Source organism: Salmo salar, chromosome ssa20 (assembly GCF_905237065.1).
Source record: "Salmo salar chromosome ssa20, Ssal_v3.1, whole genome shotgun sequence".
Taxonomy (NCBI): Eukaryota; Metazoa; Chordata; class Actinopteri; order Salmoniformes; family Salmonidae; genus Salmo; species Salmo salar.
This window is the reverse complement of record NC_059461.1, coordinates 59512799-59531668: the sequence shown is the minus strand read 5'-3', so window position 1 is coordinate 59531668 and position 18870 is coordinate 59512799.

Below are 18870 nucleotides of genomic sequence, written 5' to 3'. Positions count from 1 at the left end.
CAAACATCCACCATAAGATATCACCTGAACATCTGACTGAAGGTCCAGTAACAACTTGGGGTAGAAACCAGCAGTTCCATACAATCCATTGACACATAGACTACACAGAAAGATATACATGGGCTCATGGAGGCCTTGCTCCTGAATGATTGTTATGATCAGAGACAGATTCACAGTGATGATGAGAAGGTATGTGATAAGAGACAAGATAAAATAGACCGATTTGTTGTTAAATGTCTCTTGTAAGCCAAAGAGATAAAATAACTTGACTTGGGTTGAGTTCTCCATAGCTTTTGTTAATTTTCTTCCTCTGGTCAATGCAGCAATTCTTAGTCTTTACAAGGCTTCAGTGTGTATGGAGGTGAATGAATTCAAGTGTGAATCATTTGATTCTGTTTCGGCTCAGACTAAACACAATAGTTTTAACAAAACAAATTCACATCCTCCCTCAAACTCTTTTTTTTTTTTTTAAGATCCTGATATTACCTGTACATTATCAGACTTCGGAGGTGTGAAAGAAATGAAAAAACTTGTGTCCATGAAATGTCTTCTTGCTTGACAGAGGAGACTACTCCAATAACTTGCATTGCTAGCCTCTAAATATATCATAGTGTAAGCTCACATGGGATTGTAGTTTCAGTGTCAACATGTAACCACTCCATAGAGATTGATCTATATTGAGTTTATGACAAGCAACTAATTGGATTATATTTACTTTATTTATGTTTTAACCCAGCAAACAGGGGATGTCCAAAGGACATTCGGCAAAGTTCCCATTAGGTCCCTTTAAGGCAGCGTCTCCCAAACTGTCCTGGGGACCCCAAGTGGTGCACGTGCATTTTTTTGCCCTCGTACTACATAGCTGATTCAAATAATCAAATCTTAATGATTAGTTGATTATTTGAATCAGCTGTGTAGTGCTAGGGCAAAAACCAAAACGTGCACCCTTGTTGGGTCCCCAGGTCAAAGTTTGGGAAATGTTGTCTTTAAGGGTTTCAGCGAGACGTCATCCCACTGATGACTTTGTTCAATAGTCAGAACTTTGTAGGAACATTAAAACATGACATTTACCTCTGGACCATAAGAGGGCTTTCAGTACAGGTACCGGTTTGGTCACAGTATAATGTTATTATAAGGTATACTGATCAAAAATGTAAACATAACATGCAACAATTTAAAAGATTTTACTGAGTTACATTTCATATAAGGAAGTCAGTCAGTTGAAATAAATTAATTAGGCCATAATCTATGGATTTCACATGACTGGTGAAAAGGTAAGGGTGGGGATCAGAAATCCAGTCAGTATCTGGTGATCACCATTTGCCTCATACGGCGCAGGTGATCACCATTTGCCTCATACAGCGCAACACATCTCATTGGCATAGAGTTGTTCATGCTGTTAATTGTGGAATGTTGTCCCACTCCTCTTCAATGGCTGTGCGAAGTTGCTGGATATTGGCGGGAACTGGAACACCCTGTTGTACACGTCGATCCAGATTATCCCAAACACGCTCAATGGGTGACATGTCTGGTGAGTATGCAGACCATGGAAGAACTGGGGACATTTTCAGCTTCCAGAAATTGTGTACAGATCCTTGAGACATGGGGCTGTGTATTATCATGCTAAAACTTGAGGTGATGGCAGCTGATGAGTTGCACGACAATGGGCCTCAGGATCTCGTCATGGTGTGTCTGTGCATTCAAATTGCAATCGACAAAATGCAATTGTGTTCTTTGTCCATAGCTTATGCCTGCCCATACCATAACCCCACCACCCTGTTCACAACGTTGACATCAGCAAACCCACTCGCCCACACCACACCATACACGTAGTCTGCAGATGTGAGGTCAGTTGGACTTACATCAAAATTCTCTATAACAATGTTGGAGGCTGCTTATGGTAGAGAAATTAACGTTAAATTCCTTGGCAACAGCTCTGGTGGACATTCCTGCAGTCAGCATGCCAATTGCACCCTCCCTCAAAACTTGAGACATCTGTGGTATTTTGTTGTGTGACAAAACTGTACATTTTAGAGTGGCCTTTTATTGTCCTCAACACAAGATGCACATGTATAATTATCATGCTGTTTAATCAGCTTCTGTATACACCACACCTGTCAGATGTATGGATTATCTTGGCAAATGAGAAATGCACACTAACAGGGATGTAACCAAATTTGTGGAGAAAATGTTTGTGGGTATGGAACATTTCCGGGATCTTTCATTTCCGCTCATGAAACATGGGACCAATAATTTACATGTTGCTTTTATATTTTTGTTAATTGTATTTTGATGTCCGTTAGGGAACATTATGAAAAGGTTCCTATTTGTGTCGAACATTTTCCATGATACATTCAATGTCCAAAAGGAGGGGATGTCACATGATGGTAGTTTTTAGGCCATTCTCAAGACTTCCTTTTACTAGTCTTCAGGACATCACAAGATGGTCACAAGGGAACTTTCTTTGGGGAACCTTTGTCTACTTCCCTGTAAGTTACTAGGATGTTACCGAGTACCATATGTCATGACGTGGTCCGCTTTGGGTACAGCGAGCACCATCCCCCTCTCTCTGCACCATCCCCCCCCTCTCTCTCACCACCCCTCTCTCTTCCCCTTACACCCAGGCTCTGTTAGGCAGGTCATAAATTCCTAGAGGAGTTCTCTCCTCATGGCTAGAGTAGAGAGGGAGTGAGGTTCACAGGAGAACAAAGGAACCTCTTCCACATCACAGAACTTGAGAACTGAACAATGTCCATGTTTTGGAGAAGGTGTACACGGTCGGGGAAGAATCCAGCTACGAACTGGTCCGTTTTGTACAATTTTGTGAAACTCATGAGAGACAATAGAGCCACATTACCATAACTCTGTTTATACAAGAGTCTCAGTTGTGAGGCTTGCATCTAATTGTTGTATAAAATGAATGAGTAACGATTAAACTATTTGTGAAATTATGTAATGTGATTTTAAACTGTTTAATGAAGGAAACTCCAATTCCCTTTAAAGTTTAACTAAATCATTGGCCCGCCCCATGAGCACAGGCATTGATCTGGTGTCATGGGACAGCCCCTTTCTACTGTTACGAATATAACCCCCACAGGGAGGAATTCCCTTCAGACCAGCTTACCTCGATTACCACGAGAGGGCTAAGGTTTGAGACCAGACCAGCTTACCTCGATTACCACGAGAGGGCTAAGGTTTGAGGAGAAACCATAAACCTGAGTATAAGCTAAGGTTGTAATGGTTGTTGAAACTCTGAGACTATCAATACCAACAGAATAAGAGCAAATCTTTGATACTAATTACTAGTCTGCAGCAAGGAATTCTATACCATTGAATGCGAAGGCCGACAACCACCGAAACATCTATCTATAACAACATTGCTGAATGTTACTCTGAACTTTCCATTCTAACCACGGAAGAGAGAGAGAGGACGGACAAACTCTCCAACAGAAAGACGGACGATCCCAACAGAGATCACGATGACACACTGAGCGTAAATATATATATTGATTGCAATTATTCCTGAATGAGTGAGCATTCATGTGCAAAGGATTAGCATTTCAATGATTATGATTATCAAGTGTGTAGTGATTCATTTGCGTAATTCCAGCCTTTCTCAGTCTACACCCACTTCCCTTTTGTCCACCAAGCCGTAATACCAGTTTAGCCCACTAGGGCACATCCCCTATCATTTCCTTGTAACCATATCTACTTTGTTTGTTTGTATGTGCATTTCTGTGATTATTTAGTTAGTTAACAAATAAATGATTGAGACAATTGATGTATGGAGGATTCATAGTGAAGACTGGGTTCGTGCAACAATTTACGACGTTTGGAATGAGACTAACGTGAGTGTAACGGCTGTCTGGAAGAGGGAACCAAGGTGCAGCAGAGGATGTGTTCATCATTAGAGTTTTAATTCAAATAAACAAGAGAACACTACAAAATGAACAAAAACGACAGCAAACAGTCCTGTTAGGAAAATACTCAAACAGAAACAATTACCCACAAACCCCAGTGACAAACAACTCCTACATATATGACTCCCAATCAGGAACAACGATTCCCAGCTGTTCATGATCAGGAGTCGCAAGACACACACACAAGACTGCCACGTCCTGACCCCCAAACTACTACACCAGCTCCATCTGCTGGTCAGGACGTGACAGTACCCCCCCCCCCCTCAAGGTGCAGACCCCGAAATGCACCTAACCACAACAAAAAAAAACACCAACAAACAAAATCCCCAACAAAACCCATAAACAGTAACCCTAAACAATAAGGGAGGGAAGGGAGGGTGGCTGCCGTCAACGACGGCACTGTGCTACACCCTCCCTCCCCAACCCACCTATCCTGGAGGCGGCTCAGGCTCTGGCCGTTCCAGGCAGTCGGGACAGTCTGGCAGCTCGTGACCGTCTGGGCAGTCTGGCAGCTCGGGACCGTCTGGGCAGTCTGGCAGCTCGGGGCAGTCTGGGCAGTCTGGCAGCTCGGGGCAGTCTGAGTAGTCTGGCAGCTCGGGGCAGTCTGGGTAGTCTGGCAGCTCGGGGCAGTCTGGGCAGTCTGGCAGCTCGGGGCAGTCTGGGCAGTCTGGCAGCTCGGGGCAGTCTGGGCAGTCTGGCAGCTCGGGGCAGTCTGGGCAGTCTGGCAGCTCGGGGCAGTCTGGGCAGTCTGGCAGCTCGGGGCAGTCCGGCAGCTCCGGCAGCTCGGGGCAGTCCGGCAGCTCGGGGCAGTCCGGCAGCTCCGGCAGCCCGGGGCAGTCCGGCCACTCCGGCAGTCCGGGGCAGTCCGGCCACTCCGGCAGTCCAGGGCAGTCCGGCCACTCCGGCAGTCCAGGGCAGTCCGGCCACTCCGGCAGTTCAGGGCAGTCCGGCCACTCCGGCAGTTCAGGGCAGTCCGGCCACTCCGGCAGTTCAGGGCAGTCCGGCCACTCCGGCAGTTCAGGGCAGTCCGGCCACTCCGGCAGTTCAGCGCAGTCCGGCCACTCCGGCAGTTCAGCGCAGTCCGGCCACTCCGGCAGTTCAGCGCAGACCGGCCACTCCGGCAGTTCAGCGCAGTCTGGCCACTCCGGCAGCTCAGCGCAGTCTGACCTCTCTGGCGACTGTTGACTGGCGGGCAGCTCTGACGACTGTTGACTGGCGGGCAGCTCTGACGACTGTTGACTGGCGGGCAGCTCTGACGACTGTTGACTGGCGGGCAGCTCTGGCGACTGTTGACTGGCGGGCAGCTCTGGCGACTGTTGACTGGCGGGCAGCTCTGGCGACTGTTGACTGGCGAGGCTGGGTTCACGCACTTGAAGCCTGGTGCGTGGTGCTGGTACTGGGCGTACCAGATTGTGAACACGCACCTCCATGCTAGTGCGGGGAGCTGGCCTGGGGCTCCATTCTTGCCCCGCAAAACTCCCCTTGTGCCCCCCCTAAAAAATTATTGGGGGTGCCTCCCGGTCTCCCTTACCTCGCCAGCCTTCTTCCGCTGCTTGGTCCTTTGTTGGTGGGTAATTCTGTAACGGCTGTCTGGAAGAGGGAACCAAGGTGCAGCAGAGGATGTGTTCATCATTAGAGTTTTAATTCAAATAAACAAGAGAACACTACAAAATGAACAAAAACGACAGCAAACAGTCCTGTTAGGAAAATACTCAAACAGAAACAATTACCCACAAACCCCAGTGACAAACAACTCCTACATATATGACTCCCAATCAGGAACAACGATTCCCAGCTGTTCCTGATCAGGAGTCACAAGACACACACACAAGACTGCCACGTCCTGACCCCCAAACTACTACACCAGCTCCATCTGCTGGTCAGGACGTGACAGTGAGGTAAAGAATAATTCATTAATTAGAAGACTAATTGATCAGATATTAAAATATCTGAAAGTTACATTAGGAAAATTATAACTTTGTAACCTGAGTATTTTCCTTGGTGCCCCGACTTCCTAGTTAATTACATTTACCTGATGAGTTAATCACGTAATAATAATGACAGAGAATTGATTTGATAAACTAACAGTCTTCAGTTTAATGATGCCAAAGACACGACACATATCAGGACCATGTCAGGTACTTTTTAGGACCTTCTCAGTACTTAATTTGACTAATCTTCAGTACGTTGCGTGATGGTCCCAATGGAACTTTCTCTGGGGGACCTTTGTCTAGTTCTTACTAAGTTACTAGGACGTCACTGAAGATCATATCAGGACTTTCTTAGGATGTTCTCAAGACTTTAATTTTGATAGTCATTAGGCAGTTGCGTGATGGTCCCAAGGGAACATCCCTGCAAACAAAAATGATTTGTTAGGACATCCCTGGAATGTCACGAAATGGTCTTCTAAAGTAGTCAGGACATTGTGCCATGGTCCCGTGGAGTTTTTTTCTAGTTTCCGGTTTGTCCCAGGAACATCCCGAGAACATTTTTAGGACTTTCTTGGGAAGTTGTGGGAAGTCTTGGGAAGTTGTGTAATTCACACGATGGTCCCAGATGGCCAAAACCATTATAAGTCAAATAATTAAATAGTATGGGGTTGTCATGACGTTGGCCTCTTTGGATACAGGGAGGACAGTTGGCCCCCTCCCCTTTGCACCATTCCCCAACCTACCTTCCCCCACCCAGTCCCTGTGTGAAAGGGTTGTAAAAACCCTAAGAGGAGTCTCTGGCCACATGGCCCATAGAGAGACACAGGAAATTCTTCCAACTCACAGAATTGGGGAGCCAAGCGACATTTGTGTTCTGGAGAAGGTAGTGAAGATTGGTGAAGAATCCAGCTACGAACTGGTCCGCTTGGTACAATTTTGTGATACTCAGAAGAGACAATATAGCCATATTAACCATAAAACTGTTTATATAATAGCCTCAGCTTGAGACTTGCATCATAATGGTTGTATAGAATGTATTAATAAGGATAAAGCTTTTGTAATACATTGAGATGCTATGTACTGATGTAATGTGATAGAATTGTATTTCTGTAACCAAGTCTAACTCAGTCATAGGCACGCCCCCAGGGACACATACAGGACCAGGCGTCATTTGACAAGCCTGTTCAAGGGTCTGTCATGACGTTGGCCTGTGGGTAAGGTTTATGACCCCCCCCCCCATAAATACCTTTCTCCCTTCCCCTCTCTGAATCTACTGAAGGACTTGAATAGCCTGTGTTAAATATAGAGAGTCTGGGAACATCAAACAAATGGGGAAAGGTACCACATATTTTGTTAACCTCTATGGGCTAGGTGGGACGCTAGCGTGCCACCCGTGGTGCACTCCATCAACAGCAGGTGCATTTCAAGAGCGGCAAATTTGAATCCAAATAAATGTCAAAATTCAAATTTTTCAAACATACAACTATTTTACACCCTTTGAAAGATAAACATCTCCTTAATCTAACCACGTTTTACGATTTCAAAAAGGTTTTACGGCGAAAGCATAAATTTAGAGTATGTTAGGACAGTACATTTACAAGAGTTGTGTGTAATGTTTTGTCAATTCAAAGACAGGGTCACCAAAACCATAAAACCAGCTAAAATGATGCACTAACCTTTTACAATCTCCATCAGATGACACTCCTAGGACATTATGTTAGACAATGCATGCATTTTTAGTTCTATCAAGTTCATATTTATATCCAAAAACAGCGTTTTACTATGGCATTGATGTTGAGGAAATCGTTTCCCTCCAATAACCGGCAGTCAAGTCAGCACCACAAATTAAATAATTAAAATTAGAAAACATTGGTAAAATATTATATTGTCATTTAAAGAATTATAGATTTACATCTCTTGAACGCAATCAACTTGCCAGATTTAAAAATAACCTTACTGGGAAATCACACTTTGCAATAATCTGAGCACTGCGCCCAGAAAAATACGCGTTGCGATACAGACTAGACGTCATGTTGGGGAGATCTAAAATCGAAAATACTATGTAAATAATCCATTACCTTTGATTCTCTTCATCAGATGTCACTTCCAGGTATCACAGGTCCATAACGAATGTAGTTTTGTTCAAAAAAGCTCATCATTTATGTCCAGAAATCTCCATCTTGTTAGCACATGATCTAAGCCAGCCGGACTTCTCGTCATGAACGAGGGGAAAAAATATATTTACGTTCGTTCAAACATGTCAAACGTTGTATAGCATAAATCATTAGGGCCTTTTTAACCAGAACATGAATAATATTCAAGGTGGACGAATGCATACTCTTTTATAACGTATTGGAACGAGGGTACCCAACATGAACTCGCGCGCCAGGTGTCTAATGGGACATCATCGTTCCATGGCTCTTGTTCGGTCAGATCTCCCTCCAGAAGACTCAAAACACTTTGTAAAGGCTGGTGACATCTAGTGGAAGCAATAGGAAGTGCCAAAATATTCCTCAGCCCCTGTGTTTTTCAATGGGATAGGTTTAAAGGTAATACAACACATCAGGTATCCACTTCCTGTCAGAAAATGTCTCAGGATTTTGCCTGCCAAATGAGTTCTGTTATACTCACAGACACCATTCAAACAGTTTTAGAAAATTTAGGGTGTTTTCTATCCATATGTAATAAGTATATGCATATTCTAGTTACTGGGTAGGAGTGGTAACCAGATTAGATCGGGTATGTTTTTTATCCAGCCGTGTCAATACTGCCCCCTAGCCCTAACAGGTTAATAAAACCAGTTGGAAATATGCTTGGGAACGTAATGAGTATGTATGTCAGTTCGGTTGTCATCTGAGACATTATGACTGATGACAGGACGACATAAAACTCTACCTGAGAAAGTATACACCCTCTAGTTATCAGAGTCACATGGAATTGTTATGCAATTGAAATGTTTGATATTGAAAATGTTTGTTAGGACATGAAATGTAATTTTAGCTTCCGAATGAGAGATTTGGGTTTTCATAAGGAAAGTGCCCTGCTCGATCAGTGGCCCAACCCTGTGAAGAGACAGGGGTTATAAACGATGAAACACCTCCCTCCCCCTCTCCACTATATAAGCCTTTGACGAAAAGATAACCAGTGGTTCCAGTACGGGAGGTCTGCAGCCTCTACGTTAGAAGGACACACATGTCAAGTACAGAACTAAGCCAACCTCGGCGTGAGCTCTGGTATGAACTGGTATGAACTTTGAGCTTATTCACTACAGAAGTGCTACTTCCTAGCCGTTGAGTTAGCAGCGGCCGCTGTAACGTGGGCTAGGAAAGGACGGACGACGGATCCAGTCTAACAGACGGACGAAGATACCACCACGTATCCAATTTACCACCAGAGACATTCTTGCGAGGACAGGAAGGTCTGTTGGCCAACCCGGCCAGCATCTACGACCAATCTACCGAAGCGCAGCTCAGAGTAAATATTTATTGCATTTTCCTTTTCCAAATGGGCGGTAATTTAGAATGCATAAGATAATGTATTTACGATAGCATAGCTGCTGTTTCTGTGTTCCTAAATCTTCCCGCTCTTTCATTCAAGCCCAACCCCCTTTCCTTTGTGTAACCAGCTTTCATACAGGTTCCGTCCACCAGGACGTTTTCTGTATGACATCATTGTATTCTGTGTATTTGTAATTCTGTGTGATTAGTTAGGTATTTAGTAAATAAATAATTAAACCCAATTTTGTATTGCTGATTCAACTTGTTAGCCAGGGTTCGTGAAGATAGCCAAGAATTTACAACTTTCATTATGAGACTGAAAATAAGATAAGGGTTAATATTGACTGCTATCGATGTAAAATATTACTAAGTATTTTAAGAGTTTATTCGGAAGATAACAGCTCTATAAACGTTCTTCCGTGGTGCCCCGACTTTCTAGTTAATTACATTTACATGATTAGCTTAATCAGGTAATATTAATTACAGAGAAAGAATTTTATAGGTTAGCATGTCATATCACTTAATCCGGCATAGCCAAAGACACGACAGGTCACTATAAAACCCACCCTGATTTACATTTCTTTAGACCAGGCCTCCACTCCATGGCCAATAGGTTTTACCATCCAATTCCTCTACTGAAAGTGAACCATACCACGTGGTTAACTTTTAGACTATTGATACCGACAGAATAAGAACAAGTCTTTGATATTAATTATTAGTCTGCAGCTAAGTAAATTACATCATCGAACGCGAAGACCAACGAAACACACATTCTATGACGACATTAATGAATGTCGCTCTGAAAGATCCATTCTAACCGAGAGAGAGAGAAAGAGAGAACGCGGACAAAACTCTCCAACACGGATCCCAATGACACACTGAGCGTAAATATATATTGATTGCAATTGTTCCCGAATGAGTGAGCGTTCATGTGCAAAGGATTAGCATATCAACTAATGAACTCTGTGTGCCACAGCTGACCTTTTATGATCCATTGTTCAACAGGCCGACCTGCCTGTTTAGCCCACAAGGGCACATTCCTCTACCAATCCTTTGTGACGATAATTACTGTTTGTATGTTTTCTGTTAATTACTTAGTGTAGTAAATAAATGATTTTAAGACAATTGATGTATGGATGATTTTAGTAAAGACTGGGTTCGTGCAGATACAACAATTTACGACGTTTGGAATGAGACTGAACACGAGGTAAAATACACCATTTAAACCAGAACATAATCGGCCTATATTATAATAAAGGAAAGTTATATTAGGAAAATTATATCTTTGTAATCTGAATATTTTCCTTGGTGCCCCGATCTCCTAGTTAATTACAATTAAACGATTAATCAGTTTAATCGCGTGATAATAATTACAGGGAGTTAATTGATAAACATGTCTTCAGTTTAATGGTACCCCAAAGACACGACAGGGTTTTAAGGTAAGTCGTACGCTGTTCAGCTAAAAGTGTACACATTTTTGATCAGTAACAATATCATTACATTTGACATGATTACTTAGTACTGACTTTTCATTATGACCCCACCTGGGATTTGAATTAACTATCTCTGAATTTGGGGTGTAATGATCTTTCTACTGTGCCACAAAGTTCAGAGAATTTCAGAAGTCCCCCCTCTGCACATTCATTACCCTATAATACATCTCTAAACAGCATAAGAGTGCCATCTGCTCTGCCATTTTAGTTATCAGTTAATCTGAATATTCTATTATCATTGATTTAATTGACCTAATTCAGCTATTTCAGTTTGTGTTTTCAGTATAGTTGCCTAATGTTGGTGGGTTATATTATTCGGTTTTAATCGTACTCCTGAATCACTATTATAGTATAATCGTTTTTCTTGAGTGTATTTTTAACAGAGCTGGAATTTACTTTGAAGTGCTTAGTGTAGGAATACATGTGAAATCAGTCATTGACATAAACACGGTGGCATAGCAGAAATATTGGAAAGCTATGAATGAAAAGGTTGTGAGTTCAAATCCCATATGAGGACATGTTTCTAATAATTACTGTATAAATGAATATGCACAATGTAATCATGTACAGTATGTCAAATAACTAAGTTGAAAACTTTATATGGTAGAAGCACTGGTGGGTGTCCTTAACATTGTCAAAAGACAAAGAGCTGTGAATGGATTAGTGGTTCACAAATCACGGACTTTACTTGTTTGGCAACAGTAGCAAGGGGTGATGTGTAATGAAACTAGGGTATGCATGCCCTGGCTATAGTTTCTTTTTTGGGGGGAGTGAGAACATTTCTTTGCTACCATGAAGTGAAGTCCCTGGGAAAAACTGGGAACTAGACAAAAGATCCAGAGGACCATGACACAATGTCCCAAGAATGTCCTAAAAATGCAGTGGCGAACCGTGACTATTGAACCTAGTCCTTCAGATGGAACAAAGATCTAGCCCACGTTGTATCGAACCCCCAAATTTAGAAAAATAACAGACATCATAGCATCACTTAATGCGCTGAAATCTGAAGGGGATGGCCAGCATAGATGAGTGGGATGAGACGAGGGAAACTGAGGGTTGGAATCTGGAACTTAAGATGAGTGAGAGTGAAGTTGTTGAGTGAGGGGTAAAACTACAGTAAAAAAAATAAAAATACAAAAACCCAAAAAAATTATTAAAATGACTTTAAAAAGGAAGGTTGTTACATCCAATGCCTGGTCTGGTTGCTGTGGGTCGATCTGGATGGACACATCTGCTAGATGACTAAAATGTACCTGCACTCCCAGAGGCGATGACAGAAGGTGAGCATCCCAAATGGCACTCTATTCCCTATATAGTGCATCACCTTTGACTAGAGGGCTCTGGTGAACATAGGGAATAGGGTACCATTTGGTGTGCATTCAAGACCAGCCGTGCCTCTCCTTGAGCCCCTCAGAGCACTACAGGTTAATAGCTGCATTAATTGGTTCCCAGGGAACGAGGTGATAGAGTTGACTAATGACCTGGTACCTAATGACTCAATAAACATGTTTATTATGCTCTTGTTATTGTGTTATTAGCTTCTGCTTTCCCCATGGTAAGGTATGCATGGAGTAAAAAAATACTGGTGTTTCGGACATAATCTTAAGTGACAGAACTCCTAAACTTTTTACGGCTTTTTACAGGATGGATGGAGTACATGACCAATGTGTGTTAAACATACAATACATCATCATTACCCTTACTGTATTATTTTATTCTGTGGGTGAAACATATCTCTGTGGCACTTGAAAAACAAGAATGATGTCTGGTTGTCCCACCACCTTAAAGGGCCTATTTCCCATTAGGGATGGACGTAATGGTGGCAGGTATGCAATAAGGTGTGCTTAACTTCATCTACAACATCATAACACAATACACTTTGTCTATAACGTTCCGACACAATTGCAAACGAATGGTTAAAGACAGTTTTATGATGCTTTTTGCGAAAGAGTACACCATATTACAATACCCACCCTGTTGGTTGTCATGATGCTGTAATACTGTAGTGGATAACATATACAGTAGCAAAGTAACTGCCATAGGACAATTGCTGAATTCAATGGTTCCATGTGTACATGCAAAAGATCTGCAGGTAACAGCACACAGTGGAAACTGTATGGTCATCTGAAACCAAATTAGTCATGAGAGCAGGAAACAAACCAGTGCTACCATACAAGTCATTTACAAACAAACTGCACAGAAACAGATACATGGGTTAGTGAAGGCTTCTCTCCATACATATTACCACAATAAGCACTGTGTTCACAAAAACTATGGAGACGCATAAGACAGTTATTGTAATGAAATACTAGTACTTTCAGTGTCAACTGTCATTATATCCAGCTAGTATAAATTACGTGAATTGTGTAGAGTTCATCATTTTCCTAATAGTACCTATAGAGGTATATAAAAATAATATTTGTCTTAAAGAGCATGTAAGTCTAGATCACCTTGTATCTTTCTCCAGACTGCTGTGCTATAGACATATGCCTACACCTGTATGTTCTGTGTCAGTGGGCTATTCCACACTAAACTACTGTCACATCACTGACTTTCTATACCCTTTAAAGGAAGAAAAAATCCCAGTATACAGCAGTGAGTTTACTTGAACTCCAATGACACCAATAATAGTCAGCAAGATTGCACCGACAGAGAGGAACGCCTCGCTTCTCGTCCTTGTTTTTTTTATGTATTATTCCTTACATTGCTAGCCCAGAAAAGTGTTATTACATACAGCCGGGAATAACTATTGGATATCAGAACGACGTCAACTTACCAGCACTATGACCAGAAATACGACTTTCCCGAAGCGTATGCTTTGTTGAACCACCCAAGGCATTCAAACTGATTAAAGAGGATAACCCAAAACAACGTCGCCACAGGAGAGGTAGACGGAGAGGGCTTCTGGTGAGACTTTAGAGGCACGCACCCCACCCACCGCTTCCAAGTATTTTACTCGCTAATGTCCAGTCTCTAGATAACAAGGTAGATGAAATTAGGGCTAGGGTTGCTTTCCAGAGAGACATCCGGGATTGTAACATACTCTGTTTCACTGAAACATGGCTCTCTGGGGACATGCTGTAGGAGTTGGTACAGCCACCGGGATTCTTTGTGCATTGCACCGACAGTTATAAACATCTCTCCTGGAAGAAGAAGGGCGGGGGTGTATGTTTCATGATTAACGACTCATGGTGTAATTGTAACAAGACACAAGACGTATGTGGCAGGGTCTACAGACAATCACGGACTACAAAAAGAAAATTAAACACGTCACGGACGTCTTGCATCCAGACAAACTAAACACCTTCTTGCCCGCTTTGAGGATAACACAGTGCCACCGACGCGGCCCGCTACTAATGGCTGTGGCCTCTCCTTCTCCTTGGTCGTCGTGAGTAAGACATTTAAAAGTGTTAACCCTCGCAATGCTGCCGGCCCAGACGGCATCCCTAGCCGCTTCCTCAGAGCATGTGCAGACCAGCTTGCTGGTGTGTTTACGGACATATTCAATTACAGGCTCAAAATGGCCAGAAAAATTGTGAGAAATTGCCAAGAAACTAAAGATCTTGTACAACGCTGTGTACTACTCCCTTCACAGAACAGCGCAAACTGACTCTAACCAGAATAGAAAGAGGAGTGGGTGGTCCCGGTGCACAACTGAGCAAGAGGACAAGTACATTAGTGTCTAGTTTGAGAAACAGACACCTCACAAGTCCTCAACTGTCAGCTTCATTAAATAGTAGCCGCAAAACACCAGTGAAGAGTCGACTCTGGGATGCTGGCCTTCAAATATGTTATTATCTATGCATAGTCACTTTAATAACTCTACCTACATGTTACCTCAATACCGGGGCTCCGCACTTTGACTCTGTACCAGTACCCCCTGTATATAGCCCCGCTATTGTCATTTACTTTTTTTTACCTTTCCTTGGCAAGTCAGTTAAGAACAAATTCTTATTTACAATGACACCCTAGGAACAGTGGGTTAACTTCCTTGTTCTGGGGCAGAACGACAGATTTTTACCTTGTCAGCTCAGGGATTTCGATCCAGCAACCTTTCATTTACTGGCCCAACACTCCAACCACTAGGCAACCTTCTGCCCCACTTCTTATCTCTTACTTTTTTTTAGTATTTTCTTAAAACTGCATTGTTGGTTAAGGGCTTGTAAGTAAGCATTTCACTGTAAGGTCTACAGGTCTACCTGTTGTATTCGGCGCATGTGACAAATAAAATTTGATTTGAATATCGCTCCTACCATTTAATTATCTCTTCTGACTGTTCAACCACTTCTGACTGAACCCTACATCACAGCCACTGACAAAGAACATGCCTGCAATCCTTACAATCCTTACATATCGTTCCCAAGATTGGCATAGCAGTCAGACGTCCTTTGTCCTCCTCTTGTCGTGTCCCGTGTATATGTATATATTTACATATTTTCTTCGCATATCTTTTACATATTTTTTTCTAAAAACTCAACCTCAAAACACTCTCCTGTAACCCGCCTCACCAATTTAAAAAAAACAACGTATTATTTACCTCAAATCTGAAATCCACAACAGAAGCTAACCAGAGGTTAGCCAGTTCAAGAGATAGCCAGCTGAAGAGTTCCATCAGCCACTCCTGGGCTACAATCACCTATCCGGACCCATTTTACTGCCGATGCGGAGCCACATCGGGCCTTCACGACTGGACTACCGACGTTATCTGCCTGAGGGAGTTATCCAACTGGCCCCTCCGTCGCGACGTAACCTGAACGCCCATCTGCGGCCCGCTAATCGTTAGCTGTCTTATCGGCTGCTATCTGAATAGGTCTATCGGACTATTTTCTTGGGCCACTATAACTATAACTATTTTGCCAATTGAACTGGTCCCCCCTACCACACGGAACCCCACTAATCTACCAAAGGAAACGCACCAGGTGGCTAAAAACAGACCTCCCCCCATCTTCTACCAGCTTGCTACATATGGCTCGGCTAGCTGTCTAATTCTCGCTGGACTCCTTGATCACTCGGCTAAGCATGCCTCTCCTTAATGTCAATATGCCTTGTCCATTGCTGTTCTGGTTAGTATTTATTGGCTTATTTCACCGTAGAGCCTCTAGCCCTGCTCATTATACCTTATCCAACCTTTCAGTTCCTCCACCCACACATGCTATGACATCTTCTGGTTTCAATGATGTTTCTAGACACAATATCTCTCTCATCATCACTCAATGCCTAGGTTTACCTCCACTGTATTCACATCCTACCATACCTTTGTCTGTACATTTTACCTTGAAGCTATTTTATCGCCCCCATACCCTTATCCTCCTCCTCCTCTGTTCCTCTGGTGATGTAGAGGTGAATCAAGGCCCTGCAGTGCCTAGCTCCACTCCTATTCCCCAGGCGCTCTCTTTTGATGACTTCTGTAACCGTAATAGCCTTGGTTTCATGCACGTTAACATTAGAAGCCTCCTCCCTAAGTTTGTTTCATTCACTGCTTAGGCAAACTCTGTCAACCAGGATGTCCTAGCCGTGTCTGAATCCTGGCTTAGGAAGTCCACCAAAAACTCTGAAATCTTCATCCCAAACTACAACATTTTCAGACAAGATAGAACGGCCAAAGGGGGCAGTGTTGCAATCTACTGCAGAGATAGCCTGCAGAGTTCTGTCCTACTATCCAGGTCTGTACCCAAACAATTTGAACTTCTACTTTTAAAAATCCATCTCTCTAAAAACACGTCTCTCACCGTTGCCACCTGCTATAGACCACCCTCGGCCCCCAGCTGTGCTCTGGACACCATATGTGAACTGATTGCCCCCATTTATCTTCAGAGCTCGTGCTGCTAGGTGACCTAAACTGGGACATGCTTAACACCCCAGCCATCCTACAATCCAAGCTTGATGCCCTGAATCTCACACAAATTATTAATGAACCCACCAGGTACCACCCCAAAGCCGTAAACACGGGCACCCTCATAGATATATCGCCTAGCCTATTTTTCTGAGCATAGCACCTCGTTTATTGCAAAGTGTGATTTCACAGTAAAGTTTTTATGAGGTATTTGTATTTCGCGCGTCGCGATTCCACTGGCTGTTGACTAGGGTGGGACGCAAGCGTCCCAGGTTCCCAGACAGGTTAAATAAGCATGCCCCATTCAAGAAATTTAGAACCAGGAACAGATATAGCCCTTGGTTCTCTCCAGACCTGACTGCCCTTACCTGTTGGGGCTAGGGGGCAGTATTGAGAATTTTGAAAAAAAATATGTGCCCATTTTTAACTGCCTCCTACACCAACTCAGAAGCTAGGATATGCATATTATTAACAGATTTGGATAGAAAACACTCTGAATTTTCTAAAACTGTTTTAACCTCTATGGGCTAGGTGGGACGCAAGCGTCCCACCCGTGGTGCACTCCATCAACAGCAGGTGCATTTCAAGAGCAGCAAATTTGAATCCAAATAAATGTCAAAATTCAAATTTTTCAAACATACAACTATTTTACACCCTTTGAAAGATAAACATCTCCTTAATCTAACCACGTTTTACGATTTCAAAAAGGTTTTACGGCGAAAGCATAAATTTAGAGTATGTTAGGACAGTACATTTACAAGAGTTGTGTGTAATGTTGTGCCAATTCAAAGACAGGCGTCACCAAAACCATAAAATCAGCTAAAATTATGCACTAACCTTTTACAATCTCCAACAGATGACACTCCTAGGACATTATGTTAGACAATGCATGCATTTTTAGTTCTATCAAGTTCATATTTATATCCAAAAACAGCGTTTTACTGTGGCGTTGATGTTCAGGAAATCGTTTCCCTCCAATAACCGGCATTCAAGTCAGCACCACAAATTAAATAATTAAAATTAGAGAACATTGGTAAAATATTATATTGTCATTTAAAGAATTATAGATTTACATCTCTTGAACGCAATCAACTTGCCAGATTTAAAAATAACCTTACTGGGAAATCACACTTTGCAATAATCTGAGCACTGCGCCCAGAAAAATACGCGTTGCGATACAGACTAGCCGCCATGTTGGGGAGATCTAAAATCGAAAATACTATGTAAATAATCCATTACCTTTGATTCTCTTCATCAGATGTCACTTCCAGGTATCACAGGTCCATAACGAATGTAGTTTTGTTCAAAAAAGCTCATCATTTATGTCCAAAAATCTCCGTCTTGTTAGCACATGATCTAAGCCCGCCGGACTTCACTTCATGAACGAGGGGAAAAAATATATTTACGTTCGTTCAAACATGTCAAACGTTGTATAGCATAAATCATTAGGGCCTTTTTTAACCTCTCTAGGCTAGGCGGGACGAATTCGTCCCACCTACGTAACAGCCACTGCTATCCTGTGGCGCGATTTTCAAAACCTTAAAAATCCTATTACTTCAATTTCTCAAACATATGACTATTTTACAGCCATTTAAAGACAAGACTCTCGTTAATCTAACCACACTGTCCGATTTCAAAAAGGCTTTACAACGAAAACATAACATTAGATTATGTCAGCAGAGTACCAAGCCAGAAATAATCAGACACCCATTTTTCCAGCTAGCATATAATGTCACCAAAACCCAGAAGACAGCTAAATGCAGCACTCACCTTTGATGATCTTCATCAGATGACAACCCTAGGACATTATGTTATACAATACATGCATGTTTTGTTCAATCAAGTTCATATTTATATCAAAAACCAGCTTTTTGCATTAGCATGTGACGTTCAGAACTAGCATACCCCCCGCAAACTTCCGGGGAATTCGCTAACATTTTACTAAATTACTCACGATAAACGTTCACAAAAAGCATAACAATTATTTTAAGAATTATAGATACAGACCTCCTCTATGCACTCGATATGTCCGATTTTAAAATAGCTTTTGGTGAAAGCACATTTTGCAATATTCTAAGTACATAGCCCAGGCATCACGGGCTCGCTATTTAGACACCCGGCAAGTTTAGCACTCACCATAATCATATTTACTATTATAAAAGTTTCATTACCTTTTCTTGTCTTCGTCAGAATACA